An 18,311-nucleotide genomic window follows, 5' to 3' on the forward strand; every position below is an offset into this window, starting at 1 on the left:
GAAAATGCCTGTAGCAAGAGCACAGGAACAGAGCATGAGCGGCTGCTGCTGTTCGTCTTATGCTGCATTTAGCGCTATTTTCTTACCACAAAATGCATCTACAGTGAATTTTACAAGTGAAGGGGGCATTTTGTGTTAAGAAAATAGCGTTGAATGCAGGAATATATTCATCACATAATTCCGCATAATCGTATGTAGTTTTGCTGGATTTTTTACAAAATTACGCTACCGTAAATTACGTCTACCCCTAGGTTTTTTGTTCCTTAATTGTCCCTTTCATTGCCACTGAAATGTATGTCTATTTTGTAATTGGTGCCATTTTTATTTTTAATCAAGCAGGTAGACTCCCTTAGATAACATAGCCATGACGGGTGTAGTATTGTATTTATCTATACTACTATTATAAAGGAAGAACTTTGAACCTTTGAGGCGGGTAAACTCGGGAACCACAGCGCCAATCCACACACCCGATACATCGTTGAAATTGTCAGGGTGTGCAGATGGACATAGGCTATTTAAATGTAAAAAATATACGTTATTTAAAAAATTTACGAGAAAAAAAAAGTAGTCCCATGGAAGTAGCGCCGGCCGCGACGTGCGTGCTGACATCAGTGCTGTGCCTCTGCGCCGTAATTATTAATGACGTGTTGTTGGTTCCTGCAGAGACCGGGAGCTCCGTTTGAATGTATGCAGTACTCATGGCGCAAGAAGAAATGTGTAGGACACGTAAATGATTTGTAGATCAAGTCATCTAACCACTCATTGCTCTTACCTGACCCAACACTACAAGAATTGGAGTAGAGCACATGAGTTTTGCTTCTAGGAAAAGACGTGCTTCGCTGTTCTTTTTCCAAAACTCGGGTAAGGCCTCCCTCTGCACACCTCTTTTCGCGTTTTGGGGGGTCTGAGGAGAGTCTTCCTGTGCAAGTGCTTATAATCACGATCACTGCACTCATGCTATTTTCGTGTTGTTTGCCACATTATCCGTCAACTGCTGCATAATCTGAAGATTTTAACAAAAAGAATGTTTTGTTTGTAGCTCACACCGATCAACAGTGACTAAAAGTGTGGTTACAAGTTGCAGTGCAATGGAAGGCCCCTCACAAAGTTTGACTGGTCACCTTTCTCTTGAATATTGCTATATCAGGGTGTTAAACTTTTATTAATGAAGTAAAACTGACGCGCAGACAGTGTTAAGAATTGTAACAACGAAGTAATACTATCACAAAATGCGATGCATTATGCTGCATAGTTTGCCTTTTCTTGCCATCAAATGAAGTCAACTCTGAGGCATGATCGTCCCCGCCACATAGTTCAATTAACCCAGATTATAATTAACTGGTTCTGCCCTGGGCCTAATGAATGAGTACCCCTCAGGCAGCTCTGCGCATGTTTAAATGTATGAACTTTTATATCCCACTTGCTCCCCGGACATTTTGATTTCCAGCAGCAATCGGGGCGAAGAAAACATGTTCATGGTCGAAATTCACTGTCCAGGTGTACACTATAGCACTGTGTGATCTTCATAATGCCCGTCTGTAGCAGCAGAGGTGTTACCGCTCTTTCCTGTCACTTTTCTGTGTGTGGGGGTTATACTGCAAACCACAGACTCCAACATGCAGTCACAGCTGTTGCTCGCCCCCCTGCTGCAACTGAGCAGGAAGGACTAATCTTCTCAGACCACTGATCAGTGATGGGAGATTAGCCCACAACACAATTACACTGAGAGGAAAGCCAGTGGCGTAGTGCAAAATGATTGCCCCCCCTACAGAATGTGATATGGTACACCCGAGTCTCCCATATCGATATCGAGATCGTCATTAGTCTTTGGGCTGCATGGGGCCACCCATTGAAGAATTTTGGGCACACTGGTAGTGACAGTCGCCCATTCCCAAAGCATTATTATATATGGCACTGAGTTGAGGGCCCTTGGAGAATCTGCTCAACCCCTTACAGGAGATTGTGGGAGAGAAAATAATGCCAACTTATTTTTATTTAGCTGTCCATACCACCATTTTGTCATTTTAAAGTGCTGTTATCAATGAGTTCTTCTTTTCACAGATTTGATGGTTCTCAGTTGACTGTCCTCGGAAGGATGGAAGGTTGTGTTGGCCTTGATAGGATTCAAACTTATGGCCTGTAGTCTAGAACAGGCATTAGCAGTGATTATTTAACTAATAGAGACAAATTTCCTACTAAATAAGGTAGAAAACAGAGGAAGGGGAAGCAAGATTTCAAAGAATACTTACGTGGAAATCTATACTACTATTATAAAGGAAGAACTTTAAACCTTTGAGGCAGGTAAACTAGGGAACCACAGCGCCAATCCACACACCCGATACATCGTTGAAATTGCAGATGGACATAGGCTATATAAATTTTAAAAATATACGTTATTTAAAAAATTTACGAGAAAAAAAAGTAGTCCCATGGAAGTAGCGCTGGCCGCGACATGCGTGCTGACATCAGGAGCGCGGGGAGGAGCGACGTCCAGGAGTGCGAGGAGGAGCGGCGGACATGAGCGCGGGGAGGAGCAGCAGACAGGCAGGGAGGAGCGGGGTGGAGCGGCGGACAGGCTGGGAGGAGCGGCGGACAGGCGGGGAGGAGAGGGGAGGAGCGGCGAGGAGCGGCGAGGAGCGGCAGACCGGTGAACTCAGGAGGTGCGGCGGATGAGGTAAGGCTCCGGGGTACCCACGGACAATGTCGGGGCAGGCGGGGGCCCTGAAGCCAAGGTCAGGACGGGCTGCTACTCCGGGGGACCCACGGACAATGTCGGGGCGGGCGGGGGCTGTGGCGGGCGGGGGCCCTGAAGCCTGATTGCTCCCAGACAAGGTCGGGACGGGCTGCTAGTTTATTTATAAAGTTTTATATAGAGCGAACTTGATCCCGAAGGATATCAGAGAAACCCACATTCCACTATTGAACTAAAAATGCAAAATTAGAACAAAAAAATGTAATAACTACTAAAAATTTTACACAGATAATAAAAAGAAAAACAAATCTTATACCAAAAATACATGCATCACACACATACAAAATAAATACAAACATAATTACATTAATACAAAATCGATATTTTTAACAAACGATATTAAACACTTTGATATTTTTTACATCTATGTTTTTGCAAATGATATTAAACACTTCGATATTTTTTACACCTGCTTGAACTAATCTCACCCACGGGTAGTTAATCCGAGTTGCTTCTCATTCTATGGTTTTAACTTGGGCCTACAGAAGGGGGGTCAACAATGCGAAAATAAGTCCATGTCCCTCCCAGAAAGGGACTTTATAGCGTGAACTGCTAGCCATGTCCCAGAACACAAGAAATCCAAACTGGTTTTAGGATTGAGCGGCAGCTTTGATGGCACAGCGGGTACAGGACCCATTTCTGGACACATCCCTGTCACATAGGGAGACTAACTTAAACTGGGTAAAAACTGATTGGTTGAATGTTTCAGTTAATCTCAACCACTGGTGATTGCTCTGGGCCACATTCCATTCCATTGTTTCAGTGGTGCTGCTGCTTTACAGTTTAACCTATAAAGGCAGATTTACAAGCCACTTGCGCCCCTTTTACGCCACCGTTGCGTCACTTTTGTGACGCAGCAGTGGCGCAAAAGCTGCGCCATGGTGCGGGGTACTTGCAACGTGAGCCATCTGGGAGATGCATCACGTTGTAAAGCCCTGCGCCAGAAGGAGGCGTTCCTGCGCAGGGGGGGAAGGCGTGCCGGCGCAGGAACGCCTCCTAAAAGTGGCTGAGTGAAATCTACAAGATTTCACTCAGTCACTTTTGGGCCCATGCTGCGTCAAAACCCTGCGCCTGCTTGAAGCAGGCGTAAGGATTGATGCAGCATTGTAACAATAGGTCCCCCCAGAGCATTGCTGGAGCTGCGTCACGCTTGCGATGCAACTCCAGCAATGCGCCGCATTTACGGCACAGATGCGTGACGCATCTGTGCCGTTTTTGCCCCATGGTGCGCCGCATTGTAAATGCGGCACATCCATGGTGGCGGAGGCATGGAGCACAATAACTGGTGCATCCCTGCTGATATGCAGGGATGCGCCAGTTATTGTAAATCTGCCCCCTAGTGTTCTTAATGGAGCAGGGTCAAGGCTGACCCCCGCATAATGGACCCGTGTCTGTAGGAGCATGGTTAGTGAAACCAACAAAATGGAGTGGATTGTTGTTAGCAGAAATTACTGGTAGCTTAGATTAAAGCAAGCATTCCACCCACCACTTTTTTTTAGATGTGTTTCTTTGGATTCGCTCCAGATTTTTATGTTCCCTGCATTCCTTTGTATCATGATGCATTTTACACAAAAAAGAAATCCGTTGCCTTTTTAAAAAAAAGTTCTGGGAATATTTCCTGGTTTTTCTGCTCCCTCGCTTAGTTTTTAGTCTTTTACTTTACTCACTTATTTCATTTGCAAGTTGGTATCTTTCTTCCATGTTCCCATAGCTGTCTCAGGTTAGGCGGGGACTTGTTATTGTTTCCCTTTTTCTGCCTCGTTTTACTATTCAGTCTCAAAAAACGACACATCCTTTTCTGGATTATTTTTTATGATCACCTGATGTACCCATGAATGTCATTCAACAACATTGTTGTTCTTGGAGACTTTAAGGACTGGCTTGATATGCCCCCATTATCAGCAACCACCTAAACTCAACCACTCTCTACATGTTCTAGTCACCACACACTTTGGAAGTTACACAAAAGATATCACAGCGCTCATAACACAGTCCTTTGAACAATCTATCAGTCCGTAAACTTTTCCATGTAGAAATACAACCAATGGCTGCCCGCCTTGTTTACCTGTAAACCTCCATTTTCTTGGATACTTCCTTCTACATAGAATTACTGGACTTGCTGACCTCAATAACTTTCGTGATTCGGACCATATTGAGAGCCCTGAAGAAGTCACTTGTGTGACGAAACACATGTTGGCTGTGCATCATGACGTTACTTATCTCGTGCTGTTGAAGACTTTAGTTTGTGTACAATAAACTAACAAGCATTTACAATGCAATGGTTTCGCCTTTGGAAAAGTTAGAGCTATTGGCATTGTAAATGACAAAATTTGTATTATGTGTTGGTTTTGAAAACAGATAAATAAATGGCATTGTCATTTACATTGCCATTAGCTTAATCTCTCGCAAATGTGAGACCTATTGTACCCCACGGACGAGCTCAGCAGACAGCAATTACTACCACACACACCCAGAGCCACACACACACACCCAGAGACACACACACACACACCCAGAGCCACACACACACACACACCCAGAGCCACACACACACACACACACCCAGAGCCACACACACCCAGAGCCACACACACACACACACCCAGAGCCACACACACACACACCCAGAGCCACACACACACACACACACCCAGAGCCACACACACACACACACACAGAGCCACACACACACACACACACACACACACACAGAGCCACACACACACACACCCAGAGCCACACACACACACAGAGCCACCCACACACACACACCCAGAGCCACACACACACACACACACACACACATCCAGAGCCACACACACACCCAGAGCCACATACACACACACCCAGAGCCACACACACACCCAGAGCCACACACACACACACAGAGACACACACACACACCCAGAGCCACACACACACCCAGAGCCAAACACACCCAGAGCCACACACACACACCCCCAGAGCCACACACCCCCAGAGCCACACACACACACCCAGAGCCACACACACACACCCAGAGCCACACATACCCACCCAGAGCCACACACACCCACCCAGAGCCACACACACCCACCCAGAGCCACACACATCTGTTGCCTTCAAAAAGTTTATCAATAGAAACGGTATTACACAGAAAACCACATCTGTATACTACCCAGCAGGTAATGGAGTGGTGGAAAGGTTCAACAGAGTGTTGAAAGGAACCATACAACTAGCAAACAACAACGAGTTATGTTGAAAAATGGAGGTAAAGAAAATGATTTGAGCATTCAGAATAACAACTAGGGAGAGCACAGGAATCAGCCCATTTGAAATGATGAGAGGAAGAACAGCACTGTCCCTCCGTGGCCTATGGCGTCTTAGCAAATTTACGTAAAAACTGGTTTTCAAGAGCACAATTTGAACAAATTGTTTTCTAAATGTTCTGTGGAGGAAGCCCATCCCAGAACTTCTACAAGTCGGGTTCACACGCGGAAATTCAGGTCAAGTATTGCGCACTATCAACTTCCAAGCTTTCCAGACACTCGTTTCTATAACTAGTCACAAAAACTCACATCCGCCACTTCTGAAGTCCGTCTTCTATTCCTATGACCTTCAAGTCCTTCTTCGATGCAGCTATTCCACTGCGGCCGTTATTTCTATGGCTCCCACACATACACACAACACGGGGTTTCCAACTGTTGGGTTCGCAAACCTCCACGTTAGTGTGTTTCCAGGCACTGTATTCACACCATATTTTTTAAACATCACTACATTATTAGCCCGGTCATCTCGGCTGCAACGAGTACTATGCAACCATAAACATCCGAGTTTAACAACGCCGCGCGCATGCGCAGACCTGGGCACATAACCAACCCATATATAGCACAATAGCGCTCCGAATAGTAGCGTAGCATCCTCTTCCCCCCGTCCTAAACCCAGCAGGAAGAACACTCACATCTTCATGGTCCCTTTCGGGCCCAGGTTGGTCCGCAGCACGTCCTGCAGCCCACGAGCAGCGCTGATGTTTACGGCCAAAGCTGCCTGCGCCCGAGCTACCTCGGCCTTCGGGTTGAGAGCTTTAACGGCAGACATGGCTGAATTAGGTGGTTTCCGGGCTGGTCGCTTGGAGCTGAGCAATGTGCGGCCTCCAACACGCCGCCTCGTAAGAAAAGGGAGGTAGGTAGCGTGCAGTCGGCATTTCCAGAACGGTCTAACGTGCTGCGCGCCTCCCTATTGGCTGTGAGGGTTTCGGCTTTGTGACGCCACTCTCTACTATTCGGTACCATAGTCGTATTCAGCACTAGACCGCATTTAGACGTATTCAGCCATGTTAGGTGTAGAAAATTACTCGTGAATGTTAAACTGCTTACTGCAAGAGTAAAAGGGTTGTGCAAGAGCATGGCAAAGTGTGTCCCAGCTTGCAGCTCATTCATGCTTTGACCTAATATGGGTACTATCAGAGGTGGACACGCCCACATAAATCGAAATCCTACAACTCCAAAACAGCGTAATCTCGCAAGTAAAATAATTGTTTTCCGAAATACGACATTGCCTCTCTCATTAGGAGGTTGATGTTAGGTACCCTAATGTGATCCTATCAGGAATCAATTAACAGCGGGAGGGGGGGGCGGAACGGAAAGCGGGACATCGCGCAACCCACCCCTATAAAGGACACTTCCGAAATGGTGGAAAACAAAGCTGTAAAAAAAAAAAAAAAACACCGCCCACCGCCGCATGACGATCGCAAGGGGGCGGGATGAGTAAAAATGGCCGAAACGCCCACGAATCTGCTCCGGCCATGACGGACAGATCTCTGTTCCAATGGCTAGCCTCCATTTATGGAGCTAGCCAATGGAACAGAGGGCGGATTCCCAAGCCACATACTGTAAACATTAGATTTCGCCTGCGCCGAAAAGCTGCGCAGCACAGCTTTCGACGAGGCGAAACCTAAAAATGATCGAATTTACTGGAATCCTCACTTAATGGACTCATAGATTGTTCATCGGACTGCATTATGAGTGGTGTGATGTCTTTTGTGTAACTTTACTGTGCAGTGGGTCTTCAATCCAGTGCCATTGACACCTTTGGTAGTAGGTTGTCCAGATATCAAGATGTAGCACCAACCATGCTACTTTTCTACACGATTGACTCACCCACTAAATTGCGTTCTAATAATGGGTGCAATTTCATATACCCTGTTAGATCTGGGGGTCTCTAGTTGGCAATGGTTATCACCTTTGTCCAAATAGGGACCCGTACTTTTAAGTCAGGACAAGGGGATTACTCTGTTTAATAACCCCTGCTCACCCCCTTGGTAGCTTGCACAAGCAGACAGGCTTATCTCTGAGGCAGTGTGTTAAGCATTTGTGAATATACACAGTAATACAGTGATAGCACTACAGATGGACACAACACAGGTTTTATAAAAATAGGTATTCTTTATATAGGCTTAAACACAAGACCACAAATGACAAAAATCCACAATACTATACTAAAGTTTACTTGAAGGATGATAAAAGTCTCTTAGTTCAAGTTGTTGGTAAATGCGACAAAGTTCTCAACAAAATTCTGGGATGCAGTACGCAAAATAAACAAAAGGCTCGCAGACGGGGAGATGCGTCGGTTCCGTGACCCTGGGGAACGGTTGCGTCCTTCCTCAATGTTTGCGCAGAGTAGGGGACTCGTCGTGAGTCTTACCGGTGCGGAGGTGATGCGTAGATTCTTGACCTGTTGCGGTGCGCAAGATGGTGCCTTGATGCGATGCGATGCCGATGCGATGATCCAGTTGCGATGCGAGAAGATGGCGCCCTTGATGCGGCGATGCGATGACGATGCGATGACGCCCTGGGAGCCTTGCGACGACTCTGTACTTTGGAGCCGCGACATGCCCTGCGATGCGCTTCTCCGGTGATGCGATGACAGCTCTCTTGATGCGTCACGCTTCTCCGGCGATGCGACAGCAGACAGCTTTGATGAACACATGCTTCCTGGGAGATGCGACGAACTCACCCTTCTCCGGCGTTGCGATGATTTCAGCTGCGGCGGTGACACGCTTCTTCTCGATGCGTCGCGCTTCCAGCTCCCAGCGGCACGCAAGTGACTGGAGTCAGAATTCCCAGCAAGGAAATTCAGGAGGGAGCTGGGGGTGAAGTCTTTTGGCCCTGAGACTTCAGCAGGGGGTAAGCACAGTTCAAGCCCTTGGAGAATATTCTGTAGATGAAAGTCCTTACAAAGTTCCTTTTCCTTTCCCTTGGCAATGAAGCAACCACTGCAGGACAACCCAGCAAACAGCACACTGGCAGAGAGGCAGTCCAAACTCCTGCAGCTTCCTTGGTTCTTCTCCTTGGCAGAAAGGTTTCTTGTTCCAGAAGTGATCTAAAGTCTGTGGGACTGGGTCCCAATATTTATACCCCAAAATCCTTTGTTCTCTGAAGGCAGAGAGGCCTCTGCCTAGTTCAAACCAGTTCCTGAGCACTGTGTTTACATGACTCTTCTCTTCCTTTCACTGTGCAGGGCAGAAACATCAGACGCCCCACAGGAGGTGGAGCCAGCACAGGGGAGGGAAGATGCAGCTCTGGAGCACTCTGTTGACAGGATTCCCCTTCTCCTTTCACTGTGCAGGGCAGAGACATCAGACAAGCCACAGGGGGTGGAGCCAGCATTGTGGAGGGAAGGCCCAGCCCTATTCAGGTCCCAGGTGCACTCTCCCCCTCCCATCTGGAGGTAAATATCCCTATTCACCACTGGGCTGTCCCAGTCTGTCTCCTGGAATTTCCCCAGCCCTGTCACACACAAACCCAGACAAGGAATACACAAGTCAGCAGAGGCGGGCTCAAATGGTTAGGCAAGCAAATACCTACTTTCTAAAAGTGGTATTTGCAAACACAGAATATTAAAATAAACTTTACTAAAAGATGTATTTTATTATTCCTGAGTTCAGGCATACTAAATTCGAATTTCTACCATGTTCCCTGAGTCAGTTAGGATTGTAAGAATGTAACAATCTTCACTGCCCATTCTAATCTATGAGAACAGGTAGCCTTCAATAGTGAAAAACGAAAATGGCTGTAATTCACTACTAGAACATGCTACACACATCAGAGCATGTCCTACCTTATACTTACAATGCACCCTGCCCTTGGGCCTACCACAGGGGTGTCTAATATGAAGCAAAGGTAAGGTTTAGGGACTGGCAAGTGGGTGCACTTGGCCAAGTCGACATGGTAGTTACAGACTACTTTCATAAGTAATCATTACATTGATTTGGATGCACACCAATGGGGAGCACCAAAATGTGCTTACGTTTACAGTAAATTGCAAACACAACAGTGATGGACAGAATGTGGATCAATGTCACACATTCACCCCAGTCCAAAGATCTGGGCCCAAATCCATCGTTTTTCCACTCCACACCACCCTGGGTTAGACAATGGCGATATGCAAATCAGCGCTGACCCTGTGCCCCATGGGAACAGTCCAGTCCGAACTACAAAAGCCATGTCCTTCCTAGAACGGAATCAAGCATCCGAGGACCGGCCCGGTTTCGAGGTAACACCTCTCATCAGCCCGGCTAGCTTGACTCCAGTGGTGTGGAGTGTCTGGGACTCACGTCTGAGCATCCCCAGTACACTTAGAGCGGTAATTGCAAACACAACAGTGATGGACAGAATGTGGATCAATGTCACACATTCACCCCAGTCCAAAGATCTGGGCCCAAATCCATCGTTTTTCCACTCCACACCACCCTGGGTTAGACAATGGCGATATGCAAATCAGCGCTGACCCTGTGCCCCATGGGAACAGTCCGGTCCGGTCCTCGGATGCTTGATTCCGGTCTGGGAAAGATATGGCTGTTGTAGTTCGGACTGGACTGTTCCCATGGGGCAACAGGGTCAGAGCTGATTTGCATAAAGCCATTATCTGACCCAGGGTGGTGTGGAGTGCAAAAAAACGATGGATTTGGGCCCAGATCTTTTGACTGGGGGAGTGTGTGACATTGATCCACATTCAGTCCATCACTTGTTGTTTTTTGCAATTGCCGCCCTAAGTGCGCTGGGGATGCCCAGACGTGGGTCCCAGGCACTCCACACCACTTGGAGTCAAGCTAGCCGGGCTGAAGAGAGGTGTTACCTCGAAACCGGTCCGGTCCTCGGATGCTTGATTCCGGTCTGGGAAAGATATGGCTGTTGTAGTTCGGACTGGACTGTTCCCATGGGGCAACAGGGTCAGAGCTGATTTGCATAAAGCCATTATCTGACCCAGGGTGGTGTGGAGTGCAAAAAAACGATGGATTTGGGCCCAGATCTTTTGACTGGGGGAGTGTGTGACATTGATCCACATTCAGTCCATCACTTGTTGTTTTTTGCAATTGCTGCCCTAAGTGCGCTGGGGATGCCCAGACGTGGGTCCCAGGCACTCCACACCACTTGGAGTCAAGCTAGCCGGGCTGAAGAGAGGTGTTACCTCGAAACCGGTCCGGTCCTCGGATGCTTGATTCCGGTCTGGGAAAGATATGGCTGTTGTAGTTCGGACTGGACTGTTCCCATGGGGCAACAGGGTCAGAGCTGATTTGCATAAAGCCATTATCTGACCCAGGGTGGTGTGGAGTGCAAAAAAACGATGGATTTGGGCCCAGATCTTTTGACTGGGGGAGTGTGTGACATTGATCCACATTCAGTCCATCACTTGTTGTTTTTTGCAATTGCCGCCCTAAGTGTGCTGGGGATGCCCAGACGTGGGTCCCAGGCACTCCACACCACTTGGAGTCAAGCTAGCCGGGCTGAAGAGAGGTGTTACCTCGAAACCGGTCCGGTCCTCGGATGCTTGATTCCGGTCTGGGAAAGATATGGCTGTTGTAGTTCGGACTGGACTGTTCCCATGGGGCAACAGGGTCAGAGCTGATTTGCATAAAGCCATTATCTGACCCAGGGTGGTGTGGAGTGCAAAAAAACGATGGATTTGGGCCCAGATCTTTTGACTGGGGGAGTGTGTGACATTGATCCACATTCAGTCCATCACTTGTTGTTTTTTGCAATTGCCGCCCTAAGTGCGCTGGGGATGCCCAGACGTGGGTCCCAGGCACTCCACACCACTTGGAGTCAAGCTAGCCGGGCTGAAGAGAGGTGTTACCTCGAAACCGGTCCGGTCCTCGGATGCTTGATTCCGGTCTGGGAAAGATATGGCTGTTGTAGTTCGGACTGGACTGTTCCCATGGGGCAACAGGGTCAGAGCTGATTTGCATAAAGCCATTATCTGACCCAGGGTGGTGTGGAGTGCAAAAAAACGATGGATTTGGGCCCAGATCTTTTGACTGGGGGAGTGTGTGACATTGATCCACATTCAGTCCATCACTTGTTGTTTTTTGCAATTGCCGCCCTAAGTGCGCTGGGGATGCCCAGACGTGGGTCCCAGGCACTCCACACCACTTGGAGTCAAGCTAGCCGGGCTGAAGAGAGGTGTTACCTCGAAACCGGTCCGGTCCTCGGATGCTTGATTCCGGTCTGGGAAAGATATGGCTGTTGTAGTTCGGACTGGACTGTTCCCATGGGGCAACAGGGTCAGAGCTGATTTGCATAAAGCCATTATCTGACCCAGGGTGGTGTGGAGTGCAAAAAAACGATGGATTTGGGCCCAGATCTTTTGACTGGGGGAGTGTGTGACATTGATCCACATTCAGTCCATCACTTGTTGTTTTTTACGTTTACAGTTAAAGCACTAAAGCCATATATACCTTCTCCATTTTGCAAAGAGCTAGCAATCCAGACTTTTTTGCAAGAGAAGCGGGGGTGGAGATGTGTCCTGTTTGCAAAACGTTTCGGAGAAAATGGGGCCAGACTTTGACTGTTACAACATACCTTTCCTAAGGCATGCCCATGTAAATCCAAAGGTTTACCACATCTTTCTGGGGTGGACCTCATTAAATATTCCGGTACTAGTGGGTCTGCCACAGGATCTTAAACCATTATTTCTCAGCAGCAGCAAATCACATGTGTGCCTTTCAGAAAACTGCAGCTGAAAGAAACAAATGAGGCACAAAAGGCAAAAAAGACAAAAAAATTATACCACACTGGATGAAGTTCCTGATATTATGTGTCCTTTCTTGTACCAGTGTGAGTTTTTACCCCATTCAATGTGATCACCAGCAAATAAAACACCACTGGAATTTTTCGGGTATTGGAGACAAAATTATATGCAAGGGTGCTGCCATCAGTGCCAGACTATTTACAACATATGTGCCTCTTGTATTACCATTCCAAGGTGCTGTTCACATAGCCTGTGATGCTTCTACAAACATAATGCTCCAGGAGCCTAGCTTCATAAAGAAAGAGATGCTCAGAGCATCAGTGGCTGCTCAAGGATGCCTGGGATGCTTATTGGTCCTGAAGCTGCTCATTGGCTCCTGGCTATTAACTATTATTAGAACATTGGAATGTTGAGAGCTCCTTTGAAAACAATGGAGTGCTCCGGGCTTGTAATGGCTGGTAGAAGCCCGGAGCTCCAACATTCCAATGTTTCTTTGTTCACAGCTCTGGCTGTGAACAAAGGCTTCAGGGAGCCTGAGGGGATTCCAATCCCCTCACGCTCCCATAAGGCTTTGTTTTTTTTGTTAGAACATTCTGTCCTCTAGTGGCAGAATGTTCTAATAGCCTTATAGCCCTTTGTAGATGGGCTATACCGGCTATTAAAGTCCCTCTCCCTTGTTAAAGGCCCTCTCCTTTGGCTCAGGCCTTTAGCGCTGGAGAGGGCCTTTAATAGCCGGTATAGCCTCTACGGCGGGCTATAAGGCTATAATGTGTTGCGCTTGTGTCACAGATCTTATGGGTCAGGAAACACCTTTACGGCACTAGATCACAAATGTCGCCTTACTAGTCTGCACAGTACCCCAATTTTTTTTTTAACAAATGTTATTAATTTTCTCCAGTTACAGTACATAAAAATTGAAATTTAAAGTAATCATTATCTGCATAGCAGGGTCTCACTTGTATACATGGTGGTGAAATAAGTGGCATATTGGTACTACACAACTCAATATTGTACCACATTTATAATCTCGACTGGTTCCGGGCTCCGGCTCAGCGGTCTTCGCCCTAGTATGGCATCTGTCCACTTCCTGCTATTACAACCGCTGTACTATTTCCCTGGCACCAGGTATCACGAATAATACACATTTTTGCAAACTTCCCATCCCCCACCCCTGCTGACGGGCCAACACAGTATTTTAGGAGATAAAAATCCCTTTAAGTCTGTGGGTCTGTGTCTGAAATCCTATTAAAAATAGGCTGAACGTGAAATGTCTGTCCAGGTCACAGCACCCCACATAGCAGACATTGCCATGCAAGCTTCCATGCTGCCACAGCATGCATAACACACTTGGCATGGCTCAAAGGAATGATGGAGGAATGCTGCTTCAAAGTCTTGCAACTAACATGTATATAAAAAATAGATTTCCCATGAACCGAAGCCAAGTTGTTCCATCTGAACCCGGTATTCTACAATATGGTTGAAAAAAATTCCAGTTTATTTAAGAAATCTTCATCATACCCATATCTATCAGAAAGAACGTTACCAAAGGTAAGTAACTTATTCATTTGGGTGTGGAGCTTAACCCCCAACTGAAGTCAGGAAAGAGGACTGCGGGAGCGAGTATTTATTGGAAATTGCATCTTTGGCTATGGTGTCAACCAACCAAGTTGCCTTTTTAGGAAAGTCAGAAATGCATTTGACGCGGTGTGGACAATGGCAAAAACGGGAAACATCCTTTACAACGAAACTTTTTCCACACAGTACCTTTACAACGCAAGTATTACAACGCAAGTCGTTACAACGACTTGCGCTGGAGGGCGCTATAGGATAGGGAATAGTTTAATTTACTATCCAAAACCTTCCCTACTATCCACGGGGACTGGAGTTGGAATAGTAAATTAAACTATTCCACTATCCTGCGCCCCCCAACGCAAATCGTTGTAACGACTTGCGTTGTAAAACCTGTGTTGTAAAGGCATGCGTGAAAAGAGCATGCGTTGTAACGACATACATCCGGCAAAAACACAATCTGGAAGAGATGCGGTCTATCACGAGTGGGTTTGAGGTGGAAGTGGTGTGACAAGGGCAAGCTGGATATATGTCAGCAGGCAATGTTTTAAATATAAAGGGCTAAGTCGCCTATCCCTCAAAAGCGTGATGACTGATTTTATTTATTAATAACGTTCTATATAGCGCTAGCTAGTCCAGTGAGTATCAGAGTGCTTTATATACACAAAGGAAAAGAAACATTTCATAACATCGCAGGACATGAGGATGCATAAATATTTAAGCGAAGACATAATACTAATGTATACAGTGAGGGGAGAAAGACGCAGGTGGTTGAAACAGTCAGATAACCACCATCTTTGAAGGTCAAAGTGAGGGGGGAGTCCATTAGGTTATTGGTGCCTTGGTTGGTTGACTTGGTCGGTAAAGTATTGGTTGAGGAGAAGGAGTTTCAGGTCCTTTTTGAAGCAATACACTTTTCGCTATTGGCAGCCTACCACCTGTACATTGTTCTATAGGCAAGGGTAGTTGCAAACCACCTGGATACAAGACAAGGCACTCTTAGGGATTCTCTTAAGTCTCGGCATGGACAAGATCATCAAAAAAAGGTTGTAGATTCCCAGGTCTGTTTTCTCTTCCTATCCACCTTGCTACATATTCTCTTCCTTATCTTGTCTCAAATTATTCACTAGGATTATCAGAGGACGCAAAAGGCCATTGCTTGAGTTTCTGGTCATTACCCAAAGACAAAAATCACCTCACAGGAGCAGCAAAATCCCATCTTGCTCCACTCAGATAAACTCTGAACGCTGCAGCCAGAATGGTCACCGGAGTAAAGAAAAATGATCACATCTCGCCTGCACTCAGAGACCTAAAATGACTCCCAGTTGAAATGTGTGCCAATTTCAGAACCACCTGCCTCACGCACAAAGTGCTGCAAACAGGGAAACCCGCCTACCTGGCTGCAAAACTCCAGAAGGCTGGTCGGTCAAGAAGCCTAAGGAGTACAAAGCCTCTACTCCTTATCCCCCCGGAAGCTCGCAGACCAAAAAACGCATCTCGATCCTTCGCAGGAAGTGTGCCGAAAATATGGAGCTCCCTACCAGTCCATATCAGGACTAACCCCTCCTACATAAAATTCAAAAGGCAGCTCAAGGACCTCCTCCTCAACCGATCTCTCCTAAACGGATAGCTACAAACTAGTCGCCGAAGACAAGCCAAAGTAGCACATGGACACTTTGTCATCAATGACCACTACCTCATTCTCCGCATGACTACCTCCCGCCACCCCCTCCCCGGTCGAACCCCTTCGTGAGTCACTGGGTTCGCTACGACGACCTAAGCGAGGCGTCATATGTTCCCTGTACTTTCTACTGTGATAACTTAAAAGTGACATTCTGCACTCCACGACGACATTAAGCGATGCATCTTGGGATATTGTATATACAAAATTTCTTAATGTATCCTACGAGTGATTCATGCTGTAAAGCCCTCTGATACCTTCAGGTCTGGCTAGCGCTATATAAAACTCCTACATTAAAATATAAATGTGCATCACTGAGGTCACATGTAAAATTAGAGATACTTTGTTTTAAATGGCTGGATTTTAATTCTAGTTTTCCATTACTGAAAAGCTTAATAATGGACAACAAACAGTTTGGAAAATTTAGGAGGCATCACAAACAGTACCGGTGAAGGGAATTTGCATCACCTAAACTTACAATACTATACGCACTTCAAGGCAGGTGTAAAACTGCTCCCCAAGCCCTGTCACTTGTAGCATCCGGCATCTGTCCTTGACCTGAGGGGCTGCCGGTGGAACCTAAGATGGACTCATCCTACGCCCACTGGGTCTAAGCAGGTACCAGAAGCCCCCTGGACAGTGCCACAGATGCGCGTCAGGATCTTTGAGCGCGAACACTAGGTCTTAGCAGATCTGTGTAGACAGCCAGACTCTATGGACCAGCTTTGCCACTGGATTCAAGCAAGCCGGGCTGAAGACGGCTGGAATGCCAGAAACCGGTCTTCGGAAGCTTGTTTCCGGTCCAGGGAAGACATGGCTTGGCAGTTCGGGCTGGACTGTTCCCATGAGGCACAGGGTCAGACTGATTTGCATATAGCCATGTCTGAACTGGGGTGGCAGAGTGGACTAAAGAACGGTGATGGATTAAACCCAGATCTTTTGACTGGGTGTGAGTGTTTGATTGGTTCAGATGCTCCGTCCATCACCACCCCCTTTTGTACCGTCTATGGACCAGCAGCATCCATACCACAATCAATCATTGCACGTGATACCGTGGGCTTTGCCGGTACTAGGATGGTATCAAGGTTTGGCCCCTATCCCTTTGGTTTCCCTCATCTCTTCTTTTCTTCTTCAGTGATACATCTCTCATTTGATGGCTCCTCCCTCCCTCTTTGGTTTCATCACCTCCACCTCTCATTCTCACATAGATTTTCCAGCTCCTATCAAACTGGCATTACAATATTTGCACATTTTCCTCTTTCTGGTCTGACTCTCAATTCTCCTTTCATCTCACTGTAGCTCCTTTTCCTTACACCAGTCTTCTTCCTTTTTTGTTTCCATGCCTTATGTCTATCCCTCACCACTCTGTACCCACTCCTAGCTATCATCTCTTAACTCACCCTGTTACACCTCTGTTACACCCTGTTAACTCGTTATCCAACGTTCTCTAAATTACTTCATCCTCCCCGTCCCTTTATCTCCTGCTCTCATTTGGTCTTCATCTTTAGGTCTTGCTGTCGTGATCTTTTTCTCATTCTTTCACTTTTCTCTCACCTTCTCTATCATTTAAGCCCATTAATTGCATTTTTTTCCCATTGTTCTCTCTCTTTGTTCTCGCTTTTCTATTAATGCATTTTCATGTTCCTGTGTTTTTCCTTTCTTTCTGTCGTCTCCACATCTTGCATTTCGTTTTTACTCTTCTTTCTTTTGCTCTTGCAGTTGCCTTCCATGCCATGCGGTTTTCTTCCCCTTATTCTTTCCATCTCACTTTTTCATTAATTTCTTGTATTTCCATCCTTTTTCCACCTATCATTTCCACACCCTCTACATATCCATTTATTTCGGGCCCCCTTTGCCTCATTCTCACATCTTATATTCTATGTTTCTTTGCGTTTCCTCTCCAGGACCCCTTTCCCCTCTATCCTGCTGTCTGTTCCCCACTTTACTGGTGGGCTTTAGTGCTAGCATTGAGGTTGAGAGGGGGTCATGGATTTCACGCCCACACGTGCAACAGGATGCAAGAGCAAATGTAGCAATATCATAAATCTCGCAGGGGACGAGAACAGCACACACACCACCGGTACTGCATACATAGTATAATTCCAAGATTCACACACCTCGGATGTTGCATAAGTACTCGCATTACAAGTTTCACTCACAACTAGTGATGCATAAGTACTAGCATTACAAGCTTCACTCACAACAGGTGATGCATGCGTACTAGCATTACAAGCTTCACTCACAACAGGTGCTGCATAAGTACTAGCATTACAAGCTTTACTCACAATAGGTGGTGCATAA

This window comes from Lissotriton helveticus, chromosome 7 (genome assembly GCF_964261635.1).
Source record: "Lissotriton helveticus chromosome 7, aLisHel1.1, whole genome shotgun sequence".
Taxonomy (NCBI): domain Eukaryota; kingdom Metazoa; phylum Chordata; class Amphibia; order Caudata; family Salamandridae; genus Lissotriton; species Lissotriton helveticus.